This window comes from Pinus tabuliformis, chromosome 6, assembly GCF_031772625.1.
Source record: "Pinus tabuliformis cultivar Carrire ecotype Pingquan chromosome 6, CPIR1, whole genome shotgun sequence".
NCBI classification, from domain to species: Eukaryota; Viridiplantae; Streptophyta; class Pinopsida; order Pinales; family Pinaceae; genus Pinus; species Pinus tabuliformis.
The window spans coordinates 1,539,462,063-1,539,476,200 of NC_142292.1; positions in this window are offsets into that span (position 1 = coordinate 1,539,462,063).

The window sequence follows — 14,138 nt, forward strand, 5'->3', positions numbered from 1 at the left end:
AAGAAATCAAGAGGCCGATGCTCACGGGTGGATTCTTCAACCAGGGGAGAACCTCGCCAGTTCAGGCATCTGTTATAAAAAGAAAGCCAAAAACGAAATAGCATACCTGTAACACCAAAAGTGTAACCAACCTTTAAACCCTCTTCCCGTAACTTCGCAGACATTCATGAGGTCTCCTCATACAGTTCGCTCCTCTTCGTTGTCTCATCCCCATCTTTATGCTTCAACCATGTTCTGCTTTGCGGTGCCGTCCTCCCACTATGTATTGAGCACGACCAAGAACAAATACCCCAACCGGGTATTTGTTGGACATAGTTAAGCTCCCAGAATTAAAGTGTTTTGCCTCTAATAAATCGGTTTAGTCGCTGTGCGGAATGGGGAATGCCGAGACCTGTGCGGAGCCTGTCCTACATAATGGAGATGCAGGTGAAGAAACCTCCGCACAAAGATCGAACTGCCCTGTTTCCCCCGGGAGAGCACCAGCCAATCCTCCCCAATCCATTTTACCCACATCAAGAATTAGTTGTAACTGATTTGTAGTTTAAAATTACTTTGACGCAGGCTTGATTAACTGATTTGTAATTTAAAATTACTTTTACACAGGGATAAATATAATAGGGGTATTACAATTATGCCATGCATTTTTTTGTTAGGATATGTACAATTTTAATATTCTTGAATTTTGTTTTTTCAAGGTTAAGGATAATGCTAAGAGGTTCCTTAATATGAACATCTGTAGAGTAATCCTAAATATGGGCATGTGTGGTATAAATTGAAGATAGTGTAACTTAAAATAAAATAGATTATCCATGTGAATTTATGTCATGATTGGAAATATTCTTTTATACCTCAAAAGAAATTTTAGGAAGAATTACTTTGATTTAGTGTGAGAGATATTCATAAACCTCGAACGTATCCATTAGGAAGCATTGTCAAGGTTTTATTATACTGCATTGTTATAGTTTTCCAAAACATATCGTGATGGAGAAAAATAACCATTATATGTTTAACCCACACATTTTCCTAAATGCGATAATGATCAAATTCAATATTTATTTAATTTTGTTAAACTTGCCTATACCAAGAACTGTAATCTTAGAGATAATTAATTTTTTTAGTATTTATGTACAACTGTGCTATTAAATTTCAAAAGGATTATGATTTGTTATAAAAAAAAATACAGGGAAGTGAAAAAGGACCATTGTTATCTTTGATGTCTTTCTTCAAGAAGAATCTACATTGAATTCTATATATTGAACCATTTTCAAATTTCCATTGCTCTAGATTTCTTCAATACAATTAGTCTTCATTAGTTACATATTTTCATACCTGGATATCACATCATATGCTTTAATAGAATGGCTCAAGCTTATATGTTCCTATGAAAACTTATGTTTTGTTAGATCGCGAATAATACGTGAATCTATTGCACTCTATTTTACATTATTTATGAGTTACAAAATATTGGACATAGATATTTGATTTAGCTCAGTAAAAAAATACACACTTCATTTAAGTTAAGAGTTGAAATATCTTTGTGACTTGAAAACATTCCTTCTTTGTTCAAATATTTTTACACATAAGTTCAAGAGTTTATGGTAATTATTCATTTACATTAGTTATTATATATCTCTAATTAATAAAGGTATGATATCCATCATAGTCAAGGATTAAAATAAGTCCATTCACATGAAACAACTTTCAGTATCAATCTTAAAATATATTTCATTAGGTATGAATAAAATGCATACTTATACGTGTCATTTTTCCATTTATTTTAAATATTTGAGCATCTTAACATAGTCTCAACATATTCTTTCTTGATAATGTGATGATGGAGAAGGCCTCAAGAACCTCTAACTCTATTTTATAAATATTTTTGACTTCATAGAATTGTATATAAGGATTTTCAGATTCATATATTCAACTATTTCATTATTTCCTCTGCAACCATGGCATACTTACACAATTCGTTTATCATCTGTTGAATTCCATTGATGTATATGGTCTACAAAAGTGAAAATCCAAGATTTTATAAACATGCATTGAACTAGGTTGCTTGAACCAATTATCTCTTCATTAATTACATCTTCTATTATTTGTATATCATACCATCAATTTTAATAGTGTGGTTTCAACTTTCATGATACTATAAAACCTTATTTTTAAATTTACACTATCTCCAATTTAAGCTCATGCACTCTATTTCATTTACTCATTTTATTTCACATTTTTTATCAGTTGTTAATGTTTAGGCATACATATTTGATATATCTCTTTTAATAGATATGCAGTGACTTTATTCTAAGAAACACAACATTTGATGAATCTGAATCAATTTAAATGCACCACATAATAAATTTTATGACTTGTTTCCTTCACTATTCAATATCCCATAATATCCTTCACTATTCAATATGACTCATAATAGGTTTATATAGATCTATAACTTCCTCCTCTTTCAATTGTTTCAACATCTAGTTAAAACATGATATAAAGTACTCACCTTTATCTATTGTGCTAAATATTTCTTTCTTTGGAGAAGTTTGGTTTAGGGTTTTTAGGTTCATACATTAATATATTTTATTAGCTCATTATCAAATTTTATGTATCTACATGCTCCCTTAATAATTTTTTAATTATATCAATGCACATCATAATCAAGTGAAAAGAAATCACTCTCCATTCCTTACTATTATGATGTTTTATGGATGTTTTATGTTTTTTATTACATTAGTTCTCTCTTTCAAATGCCAATGATCAAATCTATTGTTGTTTCATTAATGGTGAACTAAGAAATTTCGTTAAAATATGTACAAAAATAACCCTTAAGTCCCACAATATGGTGTTCATTTTAATATGGGGACCCAAAATGATATACATCAGGAAAAAAATCTAATACAAATAATACTAATAAGAAAATGTGTTTGAGAAAATATCATTATAATATTTTCGGCATGTATTTTTTGATACAAATTTATGTTATTATAAGGATGAAACCTTGGTGATAACATCAATCTAAAAACACAATAATTTTCACGTATTTTCTCATTCGTACCTAAATGGCTATTTCCAATATAGCTTCCAACCCCTATGGTGATGGTACAAGTTGATATACCATAATAACCTATTTACTTTTCACATACTATTATTTTGCTAAATCTATAGATGCTCCAATAATTTTTGTTTTGTCACATAATGTATTTTAACAACGAGATATGCTCAATGGGTTTAGGTTTAGGGTTTAGTATTTAGGGTCTACAAAATTTTAGTAAATGATTTTAATAAACACTTAAATAAATGTTACAAAACAATTTTTAAAATGTTATAAAATGGTTGGGTTCTAGGGTTTATAGTTAAGGGTTTAGTGTTCGGGGTTTGGGGTTAGGGTTTAGGGTTTTGAGTTTATGGTTTAAGGTTTAGGGCTTGGGGTTTATGGTTTAGGGTTTAGGTTTTGGGGCTTAGGTTTTAGGGTGTACGGTTTAAGGTTTATAATGATTTAGTGATTTTTTTTAATAAACACTTAAATATAATTTACAAAACGATTTTAAAAATGTTATAAGATGCTTAGGGTTTAGGGTTTAGTTTATAGGGTTTAGGGTTTATTGTTTAGGGTGTAGGGTTCAGGGTTTCAGGTTTAGGGTTTAGGGTTTAGGGTTTATAAAACTTTATTAAGTGCATTAATAAACTTTTAAAAAATGTTACAAAACACTTTTTAAAATCTTAATAAATGATAAGGGTTTAGGGTTTGGGGTTTAGGGTTTAGGGTTTAGGGTTTAGGTTTTATAACACCTTAGTAAATTATTTTAATAAATGCTTAAATAAAAGTTAAAAAATCATTTTTAATAGATCATAAAATGCTTAGGTTTTAGGGTCTACGATTTGGGGTTTGGGTGGGATTTAGTGTTTAGGATTTATAACACTAGTAAATTATTTTAATAAGCACTTAAATAAAATTTACAAAACTCTTGTTAAAATGTTATAAAATTCTTAGGGTTTAGGATTTAGGGTTATAAATCTTTATTAAATTGTTTTAATGAAAACTTAAAAAAGTTACAAAAATGTATTTTAAAATGTTATAAAATTCTTAGTGTTTAGGGATAGGGTTTGTGGTTTAGGGTTTGGGATTTATAACGTTTTTATAAATTCATTTAATAAGAACATAAAAAATGTTACAAAATGCTTGTTAAAATGTTATAAAATGCTTAGAATTTAGGGTTTAGGTCTTAAAATTCTATAAAATGCTCATGGTTTAGGGTTTAGGGTTTATAAGACTTTAGTAAATGCTTTTAATAAACACTTTAAAAAAATTAAGAAAATGATTTTTAAAATGTTATAAAATACTTAGGGTTTAGATTTTAGGCTTTAGGGTTTAGGGTTTTGCATTCAAAACGTTATAAAATGATTATGGTTTAGGATTTAGGGTTTATAACATTTTAGTAAATGGTTTTAATAAACACCTCAACAAAAGTTACAAAAAGTTTGTTAAAATGTAATTGAATGCTTGGGGTTTAGGTTTAGGGTTTAAAATGTTATCAAATGCTTAAAGTTTAGGGTTTGGCATTCACAAGTCTTTATTAAATTATCTTTATAAACACTTTAAAAAATTTACCAATCACTTTGTAAAATGTTATAAGATGTTGAGGGTTTAGGGTTTAAAATGGTATAAAATGCTTAGGGTTTAGAGTTTAGGGTTTATAAAACTTTAGTAAGTCCTTTTAATAAACACTTAGAAAAAAGCTACAAAACACTTTCTAAAAAGTTATAAAATGCTTCGGGTTTAGGTTTGAGGGACACTTTAGTAAATTCTTTTAATAAACGCTTTAAAAAAAAGTTACAAAACTCTTGTTAAAATTTTATAAAATTCTTAGGGTGTAGGTTTTAGGGTGTAAGGTTTATAACACTTTAGTAAAATATTTTAATAAACACTTAAAAGAAGTTACAAAACACTTATTAAAATATTATAAAATGTTTAAGGTTTAGGGATTTAAAATATTATAAAACGCTTGATAAATTGTAATAAAATGCTTAGGGTTGAGGGTTTATAAAAATTTACTAAATTCTTTAAATAAACACTTAAAAAAAATTTACAAAGACTTGTTAAAATGTTATATACTTCGAGTTTAGGGTTTGGGGTTTAAAATCTTATAAAGTTCTTATGGTTTAGGTTGGGGGTGTGGGTATTAAGGTTTAGGGTTTATCATATATAATTCTTTAATAAATTCATTTAATAAACACTCATAAAATAGTTAAAAACAATTTTTAGGGTTTAGGGTTTTTTGGGTTTTTAGGGTTTAGGGTTTATGTTTTTTTAGGGTTTAGGGGTTTTTTAGGGTTTAACGTTTTTTTATGGTTTATGATTTTTTAAGGGTTTGTAGGGTTTAAGGTTTGGGGTTTAAGTTTAAGGGTTTAGGGATTAGGAGTTTAGGGTTTATAGCACATTAGTAAATGGTTTTAGTAAACACTTAAATCAAAGTTACAAACCATTTTTAAAAATGTTATAAAATCCTTAGGTTTTAGCGTTTGGGGTTTAGGGCTTAGGGTTTAGGGTCTAGGTTTTGGAGTTTTAGTGTTTAGAGTATGTGAGAACTTAGTAAATGCTTTCAATCTTTACGCTTTAGAGTTTATAAGACCTTAATAAATGATTTTAGGGTTTATCATTTAGGCTTTAAGCATTAAGATATAGGGTTTGTGGTTTAGGGTTTAGGGTTTAGGGTTTAGGTTTTATAGCACTTTAGTAAATTCTCTTAATACACGCTTAAATAAAATTTACAAAACACTTTTTTAAATGCTATAAAATTCTTAGTGTTTAGGGTTTACCATTTGGGGTTTACAGTTTGGGATTTAGGATTTCGAGATTAGGGTTGAGGCTTTAGGGTTCATGGTTTAGGGCTTATGGTTTAGGATTTATACCGCTAAAGTTACAAAATGATTTTTAAAATAAAAATAAATAAAATAAGTGTTTAGGGTTTTTGGTTTAAAATAAGTAAAAGATCTCTACCCTACAATTCTCTGTCTCACAAAAACAAGTGATATGAACTAGCTAGAAGGGAAGAAACCCTTGTTTAATTGTGTTTCACCTTTGACTAACTGTGGCTAGGGTAGAGATCTTTTACAAGCCCTCTCCACCCTCCAAATTATGTGTCCAACATGATGTTGTAGCATCACCTCCTATGGCATAAATAGAGATCCAAACACCACACAAACGTAGCACAAAAAATCATCCAAACTTACCTTAGAACTTTGGCCTTTTCTATAAAGGATATCCACACCCAAACATAAGAGAAACTCCTCCACATCTTGTGTCAAAGTCATCCTCTTTTTAGCTTGTGAGTTGCCTCAAGTTCATTATCTATCTCAAAGGAATACCTAATTTGATTTGCACTTTGAATATACTCTAAACCTCCCACACTTAACTTCTATTTTTATGCACACATGTGGATCCATGAATTTTTCCTTGGAGCATACTTTAGCCCATTCTGACATTTCCAGCTAGACAAACTGTCCACCAGCCATGTATAAAAATTAATATCTCTTACTAGAGACATTTATTTTGTGTGACTTTCTCTGACCTTTTTTCCTCCACATGTCCTCTAATGCCTTGAAGTGTCAGATTAGTCAAAGTCAAATTGTTTGTTTCCCAACTCATTTAGGTGCAAAAACCCAAGCTTGGGTTCCAATCCCACATTGCGTTGGTTTTGCTTCTTCCTCAAAACACCGATTTCTAGGGCTTCAATTACTTCCCAAGCTACTAAATCTCAACAAACTCTCTAAATATAGATCCATAAGAGATTTCCTATTAGACTACAATTCACCGTATGTTTATAGAAATAATTCAATAGGCTAGCAAAATATTCCCAATTCCACCATAAGCTTGAGAAGGGCAAGGGGATATAGTTTATCCTTTTTAGACACTCGAAAATATGAAGAAAGGAAAGAAAAATTATGCACGAGGCCATTTAAATTTTACATATAAGTACATATCATGGAATCTTCTAAGAAGCTTACAAGTTAAGACTCACAATGTTTGAAACCGATTCAAACATGAACATATAATACTAATTGACAAGAAATTTTGATGGGTATTTAACTAGAAGGCCAAAAATACCTAAGAAATTTAGACTCAATTCCCTGAGAAGTGTTGGAGCATACCCAAGAAAACGGTAAAATAGCAAAGAAGCATAGAATTGTAATAATTTCTAGCATCATATATTGGAGGGGAGGAAGCTAGGTCCTTGTCCTCTCCTCCTAGTTTTTTTTTAGGCTTCTTTTTTAGATTTATTTTGTTTGTTTGTTTATCTATGTAGGTATTGGTGTCCTTTTTATTTTATTTGTTATTGATTTATTCTTCATTACAATTTATTTTCTTAATCCTTCTTGTTTTCTATGTATTTTATCATCCTATTTCTTCTTAACTCTTTTAGTATTTTTGTTATTTGTTTAGTTTCTAGTGGCTTACATGAAATAACTTCTTTAGCATCAAACATAAGGAAATTAAAGAAATAAATAAGAACACCTTTGTTTACCTCAAGAAAACACTCGCATGGAAAAGTTTTGTGAGAGACCCTAAAGCTGGAAATGGAAATATTCTCTCAAGACAAAATTTCACAATAAAGGTCAAAAATCCTATTAACAGAGATGTGGAAAACCTCAAATCACTAAGTGGAAGGCCGATACCCTTTTCAATTTTCCAAAACCCGCACAAAGAAATTTAGAATCTATTAGTTATCAACTCTTTAAATCCGTGAGAAATAATTCTAAGAAAAGAACAAAATAATTGTCAGATTAGTGAGATTTAAGTATAACAGTTACATGTTAGCAACCTCATAGTCACATCTGATAATAAGATATTAAACCACTTCAAACCACCATATTCTCTAGCTAAACTAGTCTACCTCGGGGAGGATAGGTACTGGATAAGAGGAAAGAATCGTATATGATGCACAAGGATATGAGAAACCAAGAAGAGAAAACCCGGATAAAACTTACATATTACCTAGCTCCCAAACCCAACAATGTGAATGGTGAAGGAGACAATGAAGGGGATAGTAACCCTAGTATTTTTTTGAGGGATTTACCACCGTTGGGTCTCCAAGCTTAATTTATGTCATCCTTATCTGACATATCACATCAACGCACCAATTCCCATTAAGGTGATCATAGCCACATTGCCATTGTCCATATGGAATGGCATAGTGTGGTGGAGGTGCTTCAAAGTCAATGCATAAGAATGATAAAAGGTGTGATGGAAATATATATTCACTTTCAAAGGCATGGCCATGAGTTTCTAAATGTTTACAAACATTTTGTTAGGTCCCTATAATACTAGTGATTACCCCATTAATATTGTAGTTGTATCCCTTATTGATATTGTTGTGCCCCTATTGTCCCCATATTGTTATTACTGTGCCCCATAGAATCCATCTATTTTTATTTTTGTGCCTTTATATTATTATTGTTAGGTCAGCTAGGTTATATTGTGACTCCTTAGACTCCTACATATAGAAATGAGGTTTTGTCATTTGAATTATCAAAGAATCATTCATTTGTGTAATGTAAAGGAGGTTGCCTCCTCGAAGAGGCTGAATTCTAATGCGTTGATCTATCTTTTCTATCCTTTTGTGAGTTAGTTTATTAACATTTGGTATTAGAGTTTTGGATTATAGGGTTTTGCTGCTCCAAATAGGTCATTATGGCATTTTCGCTGTAACTTTTTTTTCTGCGACGTTTCAGAAGCAGAAAAAAAAAAACCCATTTGAGACAAAATTGCATTGAACCTCAAGTCTAAATTTCAGAGATTTTTGCACTATATTTGCAGAGATATGGTCTGAGGAAGTTGGTCTTTTTGCAGACTCCTCAATTACACTCCAAACAGGTGACCTGGGGAAAAAATTCATAACTTTCTCTCTAAGCATCAAATTGAAATTTTGTAAGAAGGTACAAAAATAGGACGGAATGTAATTTCTTGTATATATTTTTCAGAGCCAAAGGTCAAATCAGGTACACGTGGCATGTCATACAAGTTCACTCTACTAAACTAGTCTATAATCAGGTCAGTGTGGGAGATTTGGCATAAATCTTCCTTGGAGAATCTAATTGGGATCAGAATGGGGGAATTGGAAAGAGGACACAAAGGGCTACTGCAAGTCACAATTTTAGAATTGGATGATCTGAAATTACAGAGATACATCAGAGGCAATATGGAGCTCGTACAAAGTGAAAAATGGTGTGTAGATTTTTTGTAATTTTTGCTTAAGCTTCGTTTGAAAAATTGTTTTGAAGGAATTCAAAGGGCATGGTAGAGCATTATTGTTAGTAACTGATGCCCCAAGGAAAGGAAATGAAAACACCTAGTAAGCAACCTGAAAGCTCTAGCATGACTCATGAAGAAGAGGAAGAAATGCTACATGATATATCAAAATTACAAGACCAAGTGCAACAAATGTCAATCTCACATAAGCTAACAGAAGCTAAGATAAATGGCATGGAATCTAAGATAAAGGGCATGGAAGCTAAGATGAATGGCATGGAAGCCAAGATTGAAAATTTGAAGATATATTTGAAGACAAATTTGACAAATTTTCTACAAGAAATACTTACTAATGGTGAAAGGGTAGTAAAGGAAACTCATGATGCTAACACAAGAAATGTTAATCATGATTTCATACACTCCAATGTTGGATCGAAGACCCACCATATTCGAAAAATCAATATGATGAAGCTTGATGGCAAGGATCTTGCAACATGGATAGTACATATGGAGCAATTTTTCGATCTCAATAATGTGCAAAACACACAAATGGTATGTATTGAAACTTTATATTTGGAACCAAATCAGTTTGTATGGTATCAATGGCTTTTCTCTCGTAAACAAATTATCACTTCGGCAATTTTTGCAGAAGATTGACAGCACATTATGAGGATACAAAAAGCAACACTTTTTTTAGCCAGTTGATAAGTCTCAAACAAAAGGGTTTAATAATGGAGCACATTGAGGAGTTCCAAAAATTGAACATATGGGTAAAAAATATTCCAGAGGAGCATAGGATTGATGTGTTCATAGGGACTTTAAAGGATAATATCCAACATGATGTTCGCCTTTGGGAGCCTAATTCATTAGAGAAGGAATTCAGGTTAGCAAGAAAAATGGAAAGCAAAATTATGGCAACCAGGAAGCATACCACTCACAACTATAAATATGGAAGTGTTGTTTCCCCTATTTTTACACAACCTATAAGGTTGACACCACAATAGCTAGAAAAATAAAGAGCAAAAGGGATTTGTTACAGTTGTGATAGAAAATACACTAAAGGTCATAAGTTGTTGAGAAGAAATTATTCTACATAGATTGTGAAGAGGAAGAAGAAAAGGAGCAAGAAAGGTCAAAAGAAGAGGATATACTCCAGGAACAAAGCCTAGATAAAGAAGAAATGAACTCGATCATATCATGTAATGCATTGGCTGGAATTACCACTCCTAAAACCATCAAGATAGAAGGAAAAATCAAGAAGAAAAAGGTAATAGTGTTGATTGATTCAGGAGGTACCCACAATTTTATTCATTGTAAGGTAGCAAAAGAATTGGATTGCTTCCTATATCCAACACCAGAGTGTCAAGTGATGGTTGCAAATGGAGAAACAATAAATTTCTCTGGAAAGTGCCATAATATCAAGCTATCCATGGGAGAATATGTATTGACTAGCCCAATGATTTCCATTCCAATGGGAGGTGTTGACGTTGTACTAGGAGTCCAATGGCTACAACCCTTGGGTATAATAGCTTTTAATTTTCAAGAACTTTTCATGAAATTTTCTGCGGAAGGAAAGGAAGTTGAATTAAGGGGTATTGCAGGGAAATCGGGAAAGATAATCACCTCTAATGGTATGACAAAGCTTCTAAAAAAGGAACAGAGAGGTGTAATTACACAATTATGTTTGCTAGATGTTTCCACATTGAAATCATATATTTCTCTAGATCTCCAAAAAGTCTTGGAAAATCATTCCAAGGTATTTGAGACTCCCAAAGGTCTCCCACCTATTTGTGACCATGATCATGCTATTCATCTGATTCCAGGAAGTGTTCCTCCAAACATCAGGCCGTACAAATATCTCTATGCCCAAAAGAGTGAAATTGAACGTATGGTTGTAGAAATGCTAGAAGCTGGTATAATTCAACCTAGTCAAAGTTCTTTCTCTACTCCACCAGTATTGGTGCACAAGAAGGATGGATCATGGCACATGTGTTTGGATTATAGGGAGCTCAACGAGTTCTCTATTAAAGATAAGTTTCCTATTCCTGTCATTGATGAGTTCCTGGATGAATTGCATGGATCAATTTACTCACCAAGTTGGATCTTCATTCAGGATATCATCAAATCAGAATGAAGACTGAAGACATTCTGAAAATGGCATTTAGAACTCATGAGGGTAATTATGATTTTTTGGTCATACTTTTGGCCTTACCAATGCACCTTCTACATTTCAAGGTTTCATGAATTCCATTTTCAAACCCTTCCTTAGAAAATTTGTGTTAGTATTTTTTGATGATATACTAATCCACAACAAGTCTTGGAAGGATCATGTTGAACATATTGACAGGGTGCTACAACTATTGGAGGAGAAACAATTATAGGCAAAAAGATCCAATTTTTCTTTGGAGTATAAGAGGTGGAATATATGGGTCATATTGTATCTCATGGAGGAGTTAAGGTAGACCCTAGCAAAATTAAATCCATTAAGGAATGGAAAATCCCCACATCCATAAAGCATCTGTGAGTATTTCTTGGGTTGACAGGGTATTATCGTAAGTTTGTTAAGAATTATGGGAGAATAGCAACACCTCTAACAATATTATTGAAGAAAGATGCATTTTCATGCACTCCAGAAGCAACAAAGGCCTTCGAATATCTTAAAGAGGCAATGTCCCAAACACCGGTCTTAGCTACACCGGACTTCACAAAAACCTTTATCATGGAATGTGATGCTTTAGGAAATGGAATTGGTGTTGTTTTAATGCAAGATGAAAGACCCATTGCTTTTGAAAGTTGTCAAATCAAGGGAAAGTTTTTACACAAAGCTATTTATGAGAATGAAATGTTGGAAATACTACATGCACTTAAGAAATGGCAACCCTACCTAATGGGAAGAAACTTCAAGGTAAAAACGGATCATGATAGCCTTAAATACTTTTTAGAACAAAGATTATCCTCTGAAGAGAAACAAGAGTGGGTCACAAAGATGTTGTGTTATGACTTTGAAATCATCTACAAAAAAGGGAAGAAAAAGGTGGTGGCAGATGCACTCTCAAGAAAAGATGAGGATGTGGAAGCATTGTTGTGTGCCATTTCTATTATCCAACCAAATTGGATAAACAAAGCAAGGGAGGAATGGAAGAATGATGAAGAAGTGTGGGCACTTATTCAAAAGTTACAACAAGATTCCAGTACATCTGATACATTTAGCTGGCAAAATGATTCGTTATGGTACAAAGATTGGTTATACCTCTGTAAGAATTCCCAACTCAAACAAAAGATTCTTATGGAATTGCACACTTCTTCGTTAGGAGGGCACTTAGGATTTTTAAAAACTTACCACAGGGTTAAGAAGGAATTTTTTTTGGATGGCCTTAAATCGGATATTCAAAAGTTTGTGGTGGAATTTTTGGTTTGCCAACAAAATAAAGTTCAAACAATTAAGACCCTGGGTCTATTACAACCTTTATCCATTCCAAGCCAATGTTGGGGGGAGGTTTTAATGGATTTTATCACAGGTTTACCCAAGTCTTAGGGAAAGAGTGTCATCATGGTGGTAGTTGATAGACTTACCAAGTATGCACACTTTTGTGCATTATCACATCCATTTAAAGTCATTACAATTTCCACTGCATTTATGGAAACAATTCAAAAGCTACATGGAAACCCAAAGATTATTGTAAGTAACAGGGATCCCATTTTCACTGGAAATTTTTGGAGAGAATTATTTTCTTGTCTCGATACTCAGTTAGCTTATAGCTCATCTTATCATCCTCAATTTGATGGGCAAACTGAGATAGTAAACAAATGCTTGGAAGGATATCTTTGTTGCTTTGTATATGATAAACAGACATAATGGGTCAAATGGTTGCCTCTGGCTAAATGGTGGTATAAAACTTCCTTCCATACAGCAACAAAAATGACCCTATTTATGGCACTTTATGGATATCAGCCACCATCCATCACATCATATGTAAGAGAAAATCATAAGGTTCAAACAGTGGAACATCACATCGAGCATCAACAACAAGTCCTGGAACTCTTAAAGGATAACCTCGTGTTGGTGAAGAATAGAATGAAACAATAGGTAGATCAACATCACAACGAAAGAAGTTTTGATGTAGGTGATTAGGTATTCCTACAGCTACAATCATATAAACAAATGTCCCTCAAGAAAGCTAAGAAGGATAATAAATTATCACCAAAGCATTATGGTATGTATAAGGTGTTGCAAAATATTCGTACTATGGCATACAAATTGGAGCTTCCTACAGCTTCTCGAGTGCACCGAGTTTTCCATGCTTCATGTTTAAAGAAGGTTATAAGTGACAAGCTCCTAGTTCAAACAATATTGCTAGAACTTGACAAGGAAGGAAAAATTATATTGGAACCGGAAGCATTCACAAAAACAAGAACTCGACAGTTATGAAATCGATCAACTTCTAAGTATCTCATCAAGTGGAAGAACTTATCCATTGAAGATTCCACATGGAAGGATGAGAATATTATACAGAAGCATCCAGAACTACTCAAGCATTGAGGACAACACCTTTTTGAAGGAAAGGGGCATGTTAGGCCCCTATAATACTAGTGATTACCCCATTACTATTGTAGTTGTATCCCTTATTAATATTGTTGTTCCCTTATTGTCCCCATATTGTTATTTTTGTGCCTTTATATTATTATTGTTAGGTCATCTAGGTTATATTGTGACCCCTTAGACTCCTATATATAGAAAGGGGGTTTTTTCATTTGAATCATCAAAGAATCATTCATTTGTGTAATGTAAAGGAGGTTGCCCCCTCGAAGAGGCTGAATTCTAAGGCGTTGATCTATCTTCTCTATCTTTTTGTGAGTTGGTTTCATAACACATTTTATCCAAAAAGAT